We start from the raw sequence: 17,213 nt of genomic DNA on the forward strand, positions 1-17,213 counted from the left end.
TGCTGACATCAAACTCTGTTAAAGGCAATTCTTAATCTACACAAAGCATTCCAAATCATCACTTGAGGTTCCATTTCATGCTGCCTATGTAGGTTTTGGAACAAAATATCATATCCTCATGTATTTAAAAATACAAGCTGCACTGTGTTTCCCTAGCTCAGTGTAAGCAAGCAGTGTACTGCGGATCCTTTCAGTTGATTCACGTCTCTCGCAGGACTAAATCCCAACCCATTCCACAGTCAGAGCACAGGCTGTTTTGCCCCATTCACTCTGGTTCCAGTGTATTTAAAACAGATTACTTCTGCAGCCTGGATAGCCAATCAATACTCACTCTGATTACAATAAGACACAAGATGGCCGTGCCACACAATATTTATCCCCAGAGTGGACTTCAGTGTAATTAGAAATCAATGGCTCACACAGTCCATTAATGCAGCGGACATGCTGATTGAGCAACTGAGATTGTCGTATACGTGAGAATGTGTGTGAAGAGCCCTGAAGAGAGAATCACTGACTTTATGAAAGAGCTGAAGGCTGAAGGCATTTTAAATATAATGTTCAGTCTGGGGATTCTAATCTTAATGTGTTTTTTTTTAAAGGCTAGCCGAGGTTTTCAAAGAGACACTGAGTTCACAAAGTGTACAATATCTGTTCAAGGCTAATACAAAACCACGATTTACCTTAAGCTGGCAGGAGTATCAGTACAGAGCAGGTGTCTTCAACCTTTTTGTTTGTATAATTGTATTGTTGGCATATAATATAATGAATCGTAAACTTATATACTGCAACATGTACATAGTGCCATATTAAACTGCTCTGATTAAATTGACTTCCTTCCCAACTTGCTTTTGACCTTTTGAATGATATCTTCTATTCCTTAAGAGACCAATTTAAATTGTATCACTTATTAAAGCCACAGGGAAGTTGTGGCCTAGTGGTTAGAGAGTTTGACTCCTAACCCTAAGGTTGTGGGTTCGAGTCTCGGGCCGGCAATACCACGACTGAGGTTCCCTTGAGCAAGGCACCGATCCCCCAACTGCTCCCCGGGCACCGCAGCATAAATCAGTAGCCCCTCACTGCAGAACACAAGATCCAGGGGGCGTGGTTGGATCCACATCTAGGGGGTGGAGATTTGTAGGTTTAGGGGTGGAGATGGGTAGGTTTAGGGGTGGAGAAGGGTGGGTTTAGGGATCAGGGGGTGGAGACAGGTAGGCTTAGGTATATGTAAGGTGGGAGGAGTTGGATCTGGATCCAACCACGCCCCCCTGGATCTATTGTTCTGCAGTGAGGACCATCTCGCATAAATGGCTGCCCACTGCTCCAGGTGTGTGTTCATGGTGTGTGTGTGTTCACTGCTGTGTGTGTGCACTTTGGATGGGATAAATGCAGAGCACGAATTCTGAGTATGGGTCACCATACTTGGCTGTGTGTCACTTCACTTTCACTTAACTTTATTAAGTGTTTGTCATTTTGCAGTGATGTGAACTTCTCCGAATTCGAACCCAAAGTCTTCTGTGCATTTCCTCTCTCTGTGGAGGATGTGTGCTTGTGGAAAAAGACTGGGAATAATCTCTGAGTAAAGAGTGAGGAAGGTGACCTGTGAGGACCCACCACAGAGAAAGTAATTCAGTCCTCCTGTCTCTTCACTCTCATCCACACTGACCGGGATTAGACTCAGCCATCTTTTCCTCATCCGAGCCAAATAATCTGTCCCTGCTATTTCAGTTGTGCAGTGCATGGAGCCGTGTGATAGGCTTAGTCTTGCAGGTGTCATCATCAGTATTCCGAATGTCCTTTCTGAACAGTTTTACTCCCACAAAACCATTCCATTAATTCCAGACCTGTCAGTAGACCACAGTCGCTTGAAAAAATTATGACAATCAACAAAATTGGAGGGGAGATCCGTCTATCGATTATAACTTCAATCATACTAGTGACTCCTTCAAATTGCCTGTTGTTTTTTTAAGAGGAAATTGGGGCTTTGACCTTGCAGATAAAAGTGTCAGGCAATTCAAAAACCCTGTATAAAAATGCAGTGGTGTCAGAAAAGATTGCATTGACCATCTTAGTACATCAAAAGTGTCAGCATTCCAACTGCATCAGATTTAAAGGGATAGTTCAGTCAAAAATGAAAGTTCTGTCATCATTTACTCGCCCTCATGTTGTTCCAAAACTGTTTCACTTACTTTTGTGTACAAAAAATGTCTCAGTGCTCTCCATATAATGAACATCAGTAGGGTTCGTTGTTGTTTCGGACCCCACTGACTTATGTGCAAAAGCAATTAAAACCTTCTTCAAAATATCTTCTTTTGTGTCTTTAAGTTTTACTTAATTATAAAAAGCTATTTACAAGGAACATTATTTAGTTTAATATACAATATTTTTTAAAGAAGTCTCTTATGCTCACCATTGCTGGATTTATTTGGACAAATTACATTAAAACAGGAATACTGTAAACATTTATTACAATTTAATTGTATACAGCTGTTAAATATATTTGAATATATGTTAAAAAGTAATTTATTCCTGTGATTCAAAGCTGAATTATCAGCAGCCATTACTAAAGTCTTCAGTGTCACATGATCCTTCAGAAATCATTCTTATATGCTGATTTGGTGCTTAATCGCTAACAATTATTATTGGTAATCAATTATTAATAATGGCTCTTACTATTATCATTGCTGAAAACAGTTTTTGCTGCTTAATACTTTTGTGGGAACTGTGTTTTTCAGGATTCTTTGAATAACATAATGTTCAAAATAACAGCATTTATTTGAAATATAAATATTTTGTAACATTATAAATCTTTTGTAACATTATAAGTGTCTGTCACTTTTGATTAATTTAATGCATCATTTGTGGTGAATAAAATAGTAAATAATTTTATTTTTTAAATCCTACTTACCCCTAATGTTTGAGGTAGTAATTCATGGTTTCCTCAAAAATATTAAGTAGCACAAATGTTTTCATCTTTCCTAAGAAAAATAAATGTTTCTTGAGCCCCAAATCAGCATATCAGAATGATTTTTGGAGGATTATGGGACACATAGTTATTCCAAACTTTTAACTAGCAGTATAGATGACAAAATAACAGTTTTATCATTTATATCAACTACTGCTAAATGCCCAATATAGAACCATGAAGAAAAATATTTGTGAAATAGTTCTAAAGACAGCTCAAGTGGGGACATAGCCTGTGTGTCCCGATTTGATATTTTAAAAATCGGTCCCCCTCATTCTGTACAACTAGTTGCTGAATAGAGGAATAAGAAATGCTTATTAGAAATGATGACTCCTTTTCCTCTATCAAGCATGTTATTATCCAGCACCTGGACTGTGCATTAATAGAGGTTAAATAATCTCTCTCTCTCTCTCTCTCTCTCTCTCTCTCACTCTCTCTCTCACACACACACACACACACACACACACGCTGGCTGCTGAAGGCAGGCGATAAACCCTCTGTGACCAATTTTCAAGCCAGTGTTTGGAAAGAACAAAACGCAAGCACAGGAAAAATAATAAAGAACTGCATGCTGCATAGACAAAGGGCTAATTAAAAGCTGAGCAGCCCAACATGGCTGACAAAAGAGAGGCCTGTTTAAGTAGTTTGTGAAAACATGCCACTGAAGACTACCAGTGCAATCACAGAGAGGAGGAGGACGGTGTATACCAAACAATGACAGGTAGTGAGAGAAAGAGAAGAACATGGCATCAAAGAAATGAGGAACAGTACATAGACAGAGATAATACACAAGAGAGATTAAGGGTAGAAACACAAGAATGCTTTAAACTATTCAGCATGTGTCTCTATGTCTCTGCAACATATGCTGCATGAAATAGCAATGTTATGTTGTTAATTAAATGAAAGCAGTCAAATTTAGGGTAGGTTAAAGGTGCCACAATTTTTTTTTTTTAATACCAGGCATAAAATTAAGGATGTAATGATACACTTATTTTTATTTTATACTTACATAAAATCTATATACTGTACATATGATCCTGACCTTACCTAAACTTAATATCCAACCATTTTCTTTCCAAGCAAGAACATAAAAAGAAATGGATCATCATCATTTTCAGTGCATGAAAAATAACAATTAATAATACAGTAATATTGTGAAATATTATTACAATTAAAAATAAATGTTTTATATTTGAATATATTTTATATTTTGCAATTTATTCCTCTGATGGCAAAGCTGCATTTTCAGCAGCCATTACTCTAGACTTCAGTGTCACATGATCCTTCAGAAGTGATACCAAATATTTCTTATTATCAATGTTGAAAACAGTTGTGCTGCTTAATATTTATGATACAGTTTTAGGAATATTTGATGTTTGAATATTTGAACAGAAAGTTCAAAAGAACAGCATTTATTTAAAATAATATATTTTGTAACGAATAAGTCCCTACTTTCATTCCTTACCAAACAGAAGTATTAATTTATAATTTATAATAAAAATAAAAATAAAAATAATCTGAATGGTAGTATACATTATTTTATTTATTTTTTTTGCATTCAAAATCCACTTGGCATCATCCTTAAATTGCCACTTTTGTCATGTCAGTTTTCATTCCTTGTTTTTCAATACTCTGAACCTGTGATTAAATGCTCAACATTGTAATGGGGGTGGGTTAATTCTAGAAGAAGTTATCAAAACAACTGAAATGTCTTACATCATCTTTAAGCCTTTATAATTCTGTGCTATTTTCTTTCATTGTGCAGCTTATGGTGGGATTGTAGTTACTTGAGTAAAAATCAATTGTCAGTTTACAAGTTCTGCAGGCTGAAAGTTGGTGATTTATTTACAAATTCTCTTTATTTTTTATACACAACTACAAAAGAGCACACACACACAACTGGCAAGAGCAATTCCAGCACGTATTATGTAGAGAAATATGGTTGTGCAAATCAATACTGATTTTATGGGATATTTTTACAACAGAAAGAGTTTTTTTGTGATGAGCATGATGTTTTATTTTACTACCTAAAATATGGAATATAATAAAATATATGGAAAGGGACCAAAAACAAAGAAGTTGGAAGTGTGTGTGTTTGTTTGTAGCAGTGTGAGTGTATATGTGTGTGTGAGAGGGTGTGCCCTTGTGTGTGAGAGCCTGGCTTCTGTCCGTCACACTTCACTACCCATTCAGCAGCGCTCAGAGTGACAGAATACCAATAAGGAACTTAGACAGGAGAAGGACAAGTGGGCCACAGTGAAACTGAGCTGGACGCTAACAGAAAAAGGATCATGCAGGAGAGGCAGGAAGCTGATCCCATCCTTCAACATATTACTGACACCTGCTTTGTAAATCACGGAATTAACATTAACCTGTCATTCCTATTTATAGCTAATCCATTACAGACTCTGGAGTCACCATACATATAGTGCTGAGCTATGCTAAGTTGCTTTGCTTGCTTTAGCAAAAACTCACAAAAACAACTTTCAAAGTCCAGACACTTTCAGTTACGCCTAAAAGCATAAAAAGAGCTGTACATTTGTGTTTGAAGCTAAGATTCCAGTGAAAACAACATAATGATGAAAATGATACTACAGCCTTTTCATCATAATGTCTTTCTAATGATATAAGTGGTGAGTTGTAAGTGTTCCCAGATTATACTCATTTTGATTAATTGATTTTGGCGTGCTTGCATTATAATGTATGCAGCATTCCAACAGCTCTAAAAATCAGTTTGGATAAGACAGAAATGAAGCTGTTACAAACAGCTGGTATATAATATAGGATTGCCTTCATTTCTTGGAAATCATACACAGTCTATAGTAAGAAGACACCCCTAAAACCTAAATCAGAAAAACAAATCCGATTGTCTTAAGACTGATCTAAGAAATAATGGTAAACACACACACTTGCATTTCTGGTTTATGGGGATTCTGCATAGGCGAAATGGTTTTTATACTGTACATACTGTATTTTCTATCGCCCTACACCAACCTAAACCTATCCCTTACAGAAAACTTCTGGCAAGTGTCCTCATAAACCATGTTTACATTGTAGTACCCATGTCATTATACACATTTGTGTCCTCATAAACATTTATATAAGTGAGAATTTTGAATCTGAAATATTCAGACACACACACACATGTTTGTTTTTGTGAAAAGTGGGGACATCCCATAGGCTTAATGGTTTTTATACTGTACAAACTGTATATTCTATCGCCCTACACCAACCCTTCACCTAACCCTACCCCTTACAGGAAAATTTGTGCATTTTTTACTTTCTCAAAAAAAACTAATACTGTATGGTTTATAAGCGTTTTGAAAAATGGGGACATGGGTTATGTCCTCATAAGTCACCCTCTCCTTGTAATACCTGTGTCATACCCATGTCATTATACAAAGTTGTGTCCTGATGCCTCACAAACACACACACACACACACACACACACACACACACACACACACACACACACACACGCACGCACACCCTTTAATTTTTTTAATTATCTGATAAATATCAGCAGTGTAATGCAAATGTAATGACTAAGCCAGAGACAAAAAAAAAAAAAAACCTTGGGTTAAAGTAAGAGGAAGATACTTGGTTGGTGAGTATATATTTTTGCTTACAAATACAGTTCAAAAGTTTTTTTTTTTTTTTTTTTTTTTTTTTTTTTTTTTAAGAAATTAATACTTTAAATTGGCAAGGATGCATTAAATTGATCATTGTGATTTATAATGTTACAAGAAATTTAGTTTTCAAATATTTTTTTTCTTGTATTCATCAAATAACCTTGTTAAAAAGGAAATATTAAACAGCACAAATGTCTGATTTCCGAAAGATCATGTGACATTGTAGACTGAAGTAATGGCAGTTGAAAATTCTGCTTTGCCATCACATGAATAAACTACATTTTAAATATATATTAAAATAGAAAACTGTTATTTTGAATTGTAATAATATTTCACAATATAACAGTTTTTACTGCATTTTTTTGTATTTATTTTTTTTATTAAATAAATGCACCTTTGGTGAGCACGTGAGACTTCTTTCAAGTACATACAAAGACGTACCAACCTCAAACTTTTAAACGTCTTTCTGTTAAAATTAACTTATATTCCAGTTAAGAAAACAAAATGGATAAGAAATTCTGATTTAAGGTATAGATATTATTATAAAAAATGTTTCCTCAGACAAATACCTGTAGTTATTTTTGAAGACTTAGATACTGTAACTCTTACCAGTGACCTCTCTCTTTCTCTGGTAAAATTACATCTACTGACGCCTCTAGTTAGCGCCAAATCACACTGTTCTGATCTCAGGTATTGGGCCTTTGGGGAAGGAACTGTGTGCCAGAACATATGCCAACACATGACCTTGTCCTGATGGACTGAGCTGTACTTGGCATGGGGCGCAGGGCACCAGATGGGCTTGGTAATGTGCTCGGCGTGAGGGAAGAGTGAGACCTACGTGCTCCTCTCAATCAGGTGAGACTTGGAGACCTGTGGAGGCCTTGGGTGGGGGGCCAAATTCATTAACGGCACAGTGTGGGGGGCACAATAGGGGAGAGGGGGCATCACCCCCACCCAAAACACATAGTCTTATTTGTCCTCTGATGCGACCTACAAATATTGAATCATGCAATGAAGTCATGACTGGAAATGGAACAATGCTGTTTTCCTCCATACCATAATTCAGCACAAGATTCCCTTAAAGGTATAACTCACCCAAAAATGAAAATTATGTCATCATTTACTCACCCTCATTTAGCACCAAACCTGTACAGATGCGGAATGCAAAAGAAGATATTTTGAGGCCCAGACTACTTTGGACTTTTGTTGCATGGACAAATAAAACTTGAGAAACTGAAGAAAATAAGTCATACAGGTTTGGAATGACATGAGGGTGAGTAAATATTTCTTTTTAGGTTAACTATCCCTTTAAAAGCTTCCCACCATACTCTCTTACTAATAGTTGTTATGAGCAACAGTATATAACTGTTTATTACAGAAGAACATTTAGAAAATTAAAAAAAACAATTCAAAATGCCACTGCAAATTTAGCTGAATGTTTTGAGGTTAAGATTGATCTACACTCTTCAAACTTGAACGTTTAGGGAAAAATGAATGATGGTGACAAACACATTCACACTCTCTCTAGGATGCCGTCACTCACTACACATGACTTGTTGCTGTTAATTGAACCTCATATCCACCAATTTACTACTCAATTTGTTGGCCTGGATGCATCTCTTTAGGCTTTAACGGATGCCTGGCAACACATTAACCGCTCAGTGGGGAATCACACTGCGTGAGAAAAAAGACTGATGATAGTATAGGTTTCAAATGACAGGTATAATTCAATATTAAATCTATAGTAACCATCATCATAAAGAGCTCTCTCTGTGTTTAAACTTTCCATAATAAGAAGGGTTCTGAATTATGTGAACGATATGAGGTCTTGATGAAACACAGTTGGTGCAATGACCTCAAAAGAGAGAAAGAATAAGATCTCTCCTATGTATGTGTGCAAGACATATAGACTACTTTTTTTTTTCCTTTTTGGAGGTTTTCTACTATCTGTATGGAAAAGCGCATTGTGTTCCACAGAAGAAAGAAACTTGTTTGAAATGACATGAGGGTGAGCAAATGATTCATCATTTTAATTTTTGGCGAACTAATCCTTTAAATCAAACCACTGAATCCAGTGTGAATTCATCTGCTGTAAGGTCATGCAGTCGTCCTTTGCCTCGTGGTATTACACCAGGGCACAAAGAAGAGCTTAACTCTCATTTGCTGGGTGATTAATTTACTCTTGATATGATCTCAGATAGTTCACTGGCACATCAGCCTATTCCTTTCCCTTCTAACAATATTGGCTTCTGCCCCATTTTACAGTCTTTTTCTCTCCTTCTCTTCATTGCTTCTGACCTGGCCTAAACAATTGTTTACAGATTCAGAGCAAGGTCTTGCCTTCCTTGGGCCACAGTAAATAATACACACCTGTCTGCTCCTCAAAACACAGCTCAGTCCTCTAGCGTCTGTTAGGAGCTGGTCTCGCAAATCAATACTGCAGGTAGTGCTTGGCGCCGGGGGCCTGTATGTATTTTTTCACGGAAGGGATGTACGTGCCTTTCCTCTGAGGCTGCTCTGGCTCCATTGCAACAATGACTAAACATCTGTAGCAGTGAAGATAAGGGCATCAGCATAAGGCTTCTGTGAAATGTAATGAAATGTATTTGGGGTGTGAATATTGGGTATTTCACAACGGCTTGTCCAATCATATTTATGTCTTATGGTTTTGTTGAATTAAGTGTTATGTAACTTAATAACACTAGTGATAAACTTATCAATTCGCTATGAATAATCTTTTTGGTGGTTGCCAAATAAGTAAAATAAAATAAAATAAAATAAAAAACAAGATTTGAATGTTTTCGAAAGAAGTCTCTTATGCTCACCAAAGCTGTATTGATCTGATGAAACTACAGTAAAAACAGAACTATTGTGAAATTTTATTTAATTTAAAATAGTTCTCTATAGTGATGTTTATCAGCATGCCTGCTCTCTTTTTTTCTCTTACAGGACAAAAAAGAACACTAAACTCATCTTTAAGGCCATAAAGGCCTCTGTGTATGGATGGCACTATCTGCTGATGTTCGCATGCCTGGAAGAAAAATAAAACAAACAAAGAAAAAGCATTTTCTTCAGAAATGAGAAAAATGAGAGAAGGGAAAAGTCATTTTGCTTGAGGCGGCACAGCACATTCATTCTTACGCTCCTTTAACTTAAAGCGCTATGCCAAGTGTGTGTGTGTTTTGTTTTTCAGAGCAAAAGCCTCCTTCTGACAGCAAATGCCTGGCTTGGGCTACACATGCACAAGCCAGAAATACAGAGAAAATAGAAAAACAAAAGAGAGTGGGAGAAAGGTGTGAGATCATGCCAGACAGGTACTGTATGTCAGAGCTAAAGGAAGATGATGCTGAAAAAGGGTTAAAAAAATAAAAATAAAAAATTAGATCAAAGTTTTAAATATAGGGACAATTAATAGTCTATAATTTTAAAGCAGAAAAGATTCATATTGTAAATGTAAAAGATGACCTTCTGGCAAATATATATTATATATAATATATTAATATATAATAATTTGACAAAATACACTTATACATTGTTAACATATTTTCCTAACTCTGTATGGTTTTCTTTCATTTGTCACTGATTGCTTTGCATTTCATTATTATATATTAAGTCATATAAGTTGGAGCAGGTTGGAACAACAGGATGGCAAGTAAATGATTTTTTTTTTTCCCTTTAAGCGCCAGTCTATTAATTATCTTTGTCCAGGCATCTCTTGGGGTCTCGTATTGGCTGTGCATATATTAGTTTATTTCCACCCATAAGCTTAAAAAGCACTGACTTAAAATTTAATTAAAGCCCTGTACGCTATGAAACTGTAGCCCTGGTGGAAACTCTCAATAGCAACTGACAAACACTAAGTGTCAGTCAGATTTCAGAAACCTCTCCTATTTTCCCAAGAAATTTCTGCTGCAAATGTGCATCTGTGCTCCCAGCTGTCTGTCTGTGTGCGAGCAGCCAGTGAGCAGTCCGTGATACGCTCTGAACGCAGCCACATGGCTAGTCATCCTTTCTGTATACGCTAGAGCATAACAGATGGCTGCCTGTGGTAAATATGGCTAACTTGACCTGATGAAATAGCACAACAATCGATCCAAGTCATTATCATCTCCAGAAAATTGCAGAGGCCTTGATGAAACAGTAAGACATTTAGATTTGTTTTGGAAATGACTCGCATGTTTCTATATAGCTCTTTAAGTCTGATAAAAGCCATTATGAATAATTTTCTCTTCCTGTCATTCCAATACAAATTCAACTTGCTGTAGTAGGTGTGGCCTATTCAAATCCAGTTGAATTCAAAAAGGGTCCAAATTCTTAAAGTCATTATTCACCCAAAAATGAAAACTCTCATCATTTACTCACCCTTATGTCATTCCAAATCTGGCCTTTCTTTCTTCTCCAAAACACACACACACAGACACACACACACACACACACATTTATTATAATTCACTTTTTTTATATCGTTCAGTTTTTGGTTTAATTTTTTGTTGTTGTTGCTTTTCGGTCTAAGTTCAATTTTAGTTTTTATTTCTTTCCAGTTGGTAATATCAGTACTTCAGTTATTTCAGGTACTAAGCAGCATCTCTAATTTTCTAAGTTTTTCATCTATTACTTATACTTTATTTTCATCAAAAATGTTTTTAATAGTTTAAGTTAAAGATAATAACCCTGCTTTGGAATACATGCAAAGCTACCTTAGACTGCAAAAGTCTCATATAGCTCTTTATAAAGTTACAACTGTTTTGTTTGCACGTCAAATTCTCACACAAATTACGGGACAAATGACAGCTCCCTGTACCCCCTCTTTCCCACCACATACAATCAAGAGATCCACCAAGGTCAAAGCAATTATAGCTGCTCTGGTAGACAGGCGGTTTTGATATCCAGATAATTGAAAGTGAAGCCCCTGCTTAAATGTTGGTGTCCCTTTAACTTCATCTCTAACACAGATGAGCCGCACTAGAGTCTGCTGGTCTACTGAGCTAAGAAATCCTCAGTGTTCCCTGAGACCTGTGCTGTCTTCCTCTCTCTTATCTGTTTAAAATTTCAGCAGACCCACATCAAAAAAAGAGCAAGATTGAGAAAGAGTGAAGAGAGGAAGAGGAAGGAGATGTGTGATGAATGATTGTGTGTGGGAGAATGACAAAATATATTTCATATGAATATAGGAAAAGATCTGTATGGATGCCCTTTAAAGTAAATTGCTTTGTATACATTTGTTTGTCTTGGGTTGGCAGCAGGTTCAATTAAATGTTCAATTCAAACAGGAGAGTTCTAGGTTCAGGCATGAGCCAACTGAGATGACATATCCATAATGTTAAATTATGGTTTTATTTAGCTAATTAGGTTACATTGTTCAGGAAAGGTGTAATTTCAAGACATCTTTAGATGTCTTACTCTACAGTCAGTCTGTAGCTTATAATTAGCACACTGGAAGCCAGACGATTGTCATCTCAACTTAAAACCATTGAATATCAAGTGTCTACTTAATTTCATCTATTGAAAATTCAATTGGCTTAGCTTCAGACATGAAAAATGGGATGAATCCAAGATAAAATGAACCATGAAAGGATAAAAGGCATAATTGCTGCCTGTGATGGTATCAGTATCCTCATCACTGAACTTAATAAGAACCCTGTAGCCTGCAATGCAATTTAACCTTAAACCACCATCTACCCAGAGTTCATATAAAATCCAGTATAAAAAGTTCTCTTCCTGTTGGCAGAACTATGTCAAGTTTGTTTTGTCAGAGAAGGCAACGGATCGAATGAGAAAATATCTGACATTACAAAAACAAAAATTAAAAACAAATATTCTATCTATCTATCTATCTATCTATCTATCTATCTATCTATCTATCTATCTATCTATCTATCTATCTATCTATCTATCTATCTATCTATCTATCTATCATCATGTTTTATCATATTTATGCTTGCAACGGTCTTCAAATCAGCCAAAGTAGGTCGAACTTGTAATGCAAGTAAACAAATCAGTAAACAAATCAGACACCATTTAAAGTTACCAAAATTGGAACTTCTAATTACTTGAAACTACTGTGATGTGTGTTTGTCCCTTTGGGTACTTGCTGTAGGAAGTATACTTGCTAGAAACCGACGGACAGTCTGTAGGGCCATTAACTAGTCCCTGAAAGATGCAGGCGCAGGCACAGGCACACGCAGTCTCTCTCTGATTCTTGAACGACTATGTAAATGAAGCTTTACATCTAAAAAAAAGATCATGGAACGCAGCCTTAATGAGTGTGCAGGCATGTGTGAACATTTAGCTATTTCATGCTGTGTGTCTGTTTGTTTGCCTGTGTCACTTTCCGTGTGTCACACTCTGTTTCCTTAACAATTACAGCTCTAAGCTGCTCTCCTAAATGCCACTAGGAAAGTACAGACTCTAGTGGTAAACATTCAAAACACAACATCTAAATGTGTAATTACTGCATAAATGTTATGGTACAGTGCCTCACAATTAGTATTTGAGGGAAACTTCAGTCTTGCATGGCTGCAGATGGTTGTCAGCTTCACACTGTTAATCTAAAAGATGGTGCTGCTTTGTACCCCTCTACAAGATCTGCTCACAATGATTGCCAACAGGAGGCGCAATAAAGAATTATATAAATATTTATTTATTATTTGCATTATATGCCATTGTTACATCACAGCTGTGTAATTTCCAATAATTTTTCCAATATTTGCAATAATGTAAAAAGAAAATTTCAGTAAAAATGCAAGTAAAAATGAATTTTTATTTATTTTCTTTACAAATTGGTATAGTTTTTAATAATAATAATTCCTTACATTTATATAGCGCATTTCTGGGCACTCAAAGCAATTTACATAGAAGGGGGGAATCTCCTCAACCACCACCAGTGTGCAGAATCCACCTGGATGATGTGACGGCAGTCATATTGAAAGAACGCCCACCACACACCAGCTTATTGGTGGAGAGGAGACAGAGTGATGAAGCCAATCAGTAGGTATGGGGATGGTTAGGAGGCCTTGATGGTCAGAGGCCAATGGGCGAATTTGGCCAGGATGCCGGGGTTACACCCCTACTCTTTTTCGAAAGACATCCTGGGATTTTTAATGACCATAGAGAGTCAGGACCTCAGTTTAACGTCTCATCCGAAAGATGGTGCTTTATGTCAGTATAATGTTCCCGTCACTATACTGGGGCGTTAGGACCCAAACAGACCACAGGGTGAGCACCCCCTGCTGGCCTCACTAACACCTCTTCCAGCAGCAACTTAGTTTTCCCAGGAGTTCTCCCAACCAGGTACTGACCAGGCTCAACCCTGCTTAGCTTCAGTGGGCAACCAGTCTTGTGCTGCAGGGTGATATGGCTGCTTTTTATCCAAAGCAGCTTACAAATGAGAAGAGCAAATAGAAGCAATTAGTTAGTCTAGCACAGTATTCATAACTTTTTTTTTTCTTCAGAAAAAAAAAAAAAAAAAAAACTTTTCAGTATCCTTTCCATATACTTTACAGTTTCCTTTCCAGAAGAACAATCACTGTGTCAGGTTCCAGCAGTCATTACTCTGCAAGGCTCAACAATAAGGATGGCCTGCTGACCCGGAGTCAGTGTAAGAGTGTTTCAGGCCAGCTTTCGAGTCAGTGCTGTGTTCTCACTGAAAATTTTACAATCATTGATCTTGTACATCCATTTTAATGCCTGGATGGATATGGATAGCACTATTCTGGATAGCACTATTCTGATGACAAATGAAAAACAAAAATAAAAAAAATAAAAATCTTGAAAGCAACAATAATAGTGTGTTGAAAACTTCAGATGAATCACTGATGTTGCATCATATGCTATCTTTTTCCCCCAGTAATTTTCCATTTTAGCTGTATTATAGCTGACATTATAGCTGTATTTGTAAGTAAGAATGTATTTTCTTTGCCAAAAATATTAAAAACATTTTTTTTTTTCAAAAAACAAAAACAAACAACATTATTATTATTTTCTTTTCTTTTATGTAAAGCACTTTGAATTACCATTGTGTATGAAATGTGCTATAGAAATAAACTTGTCTTGCCTTGCCTTACATTGCAAAGAACACACATATTGAAATACTTGTAAAGAGGACAATGAACAATTAGCCAAATGTATCAAAAAACAACTGTGTCTGTTCCTGTTATAATACACAGAACTACACAAACTCTCAATTCCAGTGCTCACTACCTGATTGTGAAAGAGAGTACTTTCCCTGTGTCTTTTCTCTGTTTATTTGACAGTTTTTCCATTCCTCTGGCCTCATTAGAGGAAGCCGCTCATAGCCAGGTGGCCTAAGACACACTCACACACACTCAAGTTTTTGAGTATGGGTTTATATGTCAGAGGAGTTGCATGAAGACCGCATTGCAACGGCATTGCAAAAACAACATGTACTATGTAAGTAATAAAGTACTTGTAAATAATGTATATGGTTTTGCTTCATCAATAATGTATGGACCACAACACAACATATACAGTAAAAAAATAAATAAATAAATATATATATATATATATATACATACATACATATATATATATATATATATATATATTCAAAATTAGTTGTGTTTAGTGTGTATAATAACTTTCCAACTTTGTGCAATGTATTAAAATAAAATATATGTAGAACAAACTGTTTTAGAAACATTAAAGCCCTATTTCATTGATAAAGATTAACTGCATCAACAATCACCACAGTTGTTTGCAATAAGGCTTAATATACTGTATATGTCCAAGATACTGTCTCACTAATATATCCCTCTATATCTTTGTATAATGCACCAGTGAAAGGTCGGTTTAAGGTATTATTTTGAAGCTAGTAATTTAACACTATGAGTACATGGGGTGACATTTCTAAAGCCTTGGCTTGTTTTACCCATTATCTGGAAAAGAACAGGCCAGAGACTGTCTGATTTTATTCCCACATTGCAGCCCGCTCTTAGAAAAGCCTCTTATGAGGTGAGTCTAATACATAAATAATAACCTCCGATTGTATCTCTTCAGGTTAACATTTCTCAAAAGTATTGTGCCTAAAATCTATATATTTTTTTTTCCTCCATGCAGCTGATTTGGAAAGCCTGTGGAGTGGTCATGTGAGTAAAGCAACAAAGTGTCTGAATACCAACTATCCTTATAAAACTATGATTTAAATGCATGAGATTCATCTAAACAGCTGAATCACACATTTAAATCTATGCAGCACATGCTTTTGTCTATTCATCTGTACAATACAAAGCTAAATGCACACCAGTAGTGGTCGACATGAACTTCTTTTAGTTAAAATATTTTTACGTATTTATAAGGGAAAGTATTTCAAAGTATACTTTAATGCATGTTACATTGTTACATTACTAGGTGGTGACAAAGAAGTGAGTATGTTTGAGTGAGTGAATCAATCACAACCAATTAGTTCAAAAACAGTTTCAGAAACACCACAAGATGTGTGATTGATATAATGCAATAAGCCACAAGAAGCCATGGTTTATTTGTGCCTTGGCTTAGTTTGGAACTATTTCTGTTGGCAGAACAAAAAAAAAAAAAAAAAGTAACTGGCAATACTGAGTCTTAACTTCTTTATTACTATTTATTATTTAACGATTATTATTATTATTATTATTATTATTATTATTATTATTTAATGATTACACTTGCAGTTGTGCTGGCTATTCTAACCTGCAGCCTGTATATATAAAATAAAAACTGAATAAAATTAAAAGTCTCAACTAGTATAAAAGCGTATAAAATATACCCGTTCAAAATTTTGGGGTCCATTTTTTTTTTTTTTTTACTTTTAAGAAATTAATACTTTCATTGAGCAAGTACACATTAAATTATCAAAGGTGACAGCACACAGTACAGACAATTTTACAAAAGATTTCTATTTCAAATAAATGCTGTTTATTTATATATTTTTTACTTTCATCAAATAATCCTTAAGCAACGACTGCTGAAAATTCAGCTTTGCGTCACATGAATAAATGCATTTTTAAAATATATTAAAATAGAAAACAGTTATTTTAAATTGTAATGACATTTCACAATATTATTATTATTGAATTAGTTTTTACTGTACTTTTTAATTAAATAGATGCAATCTTGGTGACCATAAGAGACTTCTTTAAAAATTATTAAAAAAATCTTAACTTAACTCCAAACTTTTAAAAGGAAGTGTATGCACCCTCTCATCTCTGTCTTTGTAAAATCATCAAATACCATTCAGGCTGCAAATACTTTATAAGTTTTAGTTATAGTGCATCAGTTCATACTGCAGTCACTGCTTTAACTGTCATGTCAACTATCACCTTCTGTGATGTAACTCCTGTATAACCTGGTGCATTCGCATTCAAGAGCCCTTTTTTCTTTCCTTTTATGAACGATTAGTAAACAATATCTCCTGAAATAGCTGCTTGTTATTATTCTGTTCAACCATTGTTTTTCAAATCCCCCACACAAAGTTGATATACTGTACAGTTCTGCATCTCAGAGATGTCAGAAGTTTTTTTCTTGAGTGACACAAAGCAAAGCTCACAGTTACAACGTGGAACCCAGATCAGACAGAATGTGTGTGTGCTTATCTATCCCAGCCCTTTGAGCTGCTGCTCTGAGAT

General features: G+C 35.7%; 1 protein-coding gene across 3 annotated transcripts in view; it reads right to left on the reverse strand.

The window, feature by feature from the left end:
- LOC109055822 (receptor tyrosine-protein kinase erbB-4-like) overlaps positions 1–17,213 on the reverse strand; it is a 283,218-nt gene that overhangs the window by 16,684 nt on the left and 249,321 nt on the right. The window lies entirely within an intron of this gene.

This window comes from Cyprinus carpio, chromosome A9 (genome assembly GCF_018340385.1).
Source record: "Cyprinus carpio isolate SPL01 chromosome A9, ASM1834038v1, whole genome shotgun sequence".
Taxonomy (NCBI): Eukaryota; Metazoa; Chordata; class Actinopteri; order Cypriniformes; family Cyprinidae; genus Cyprinus; species Cyprinus carpio.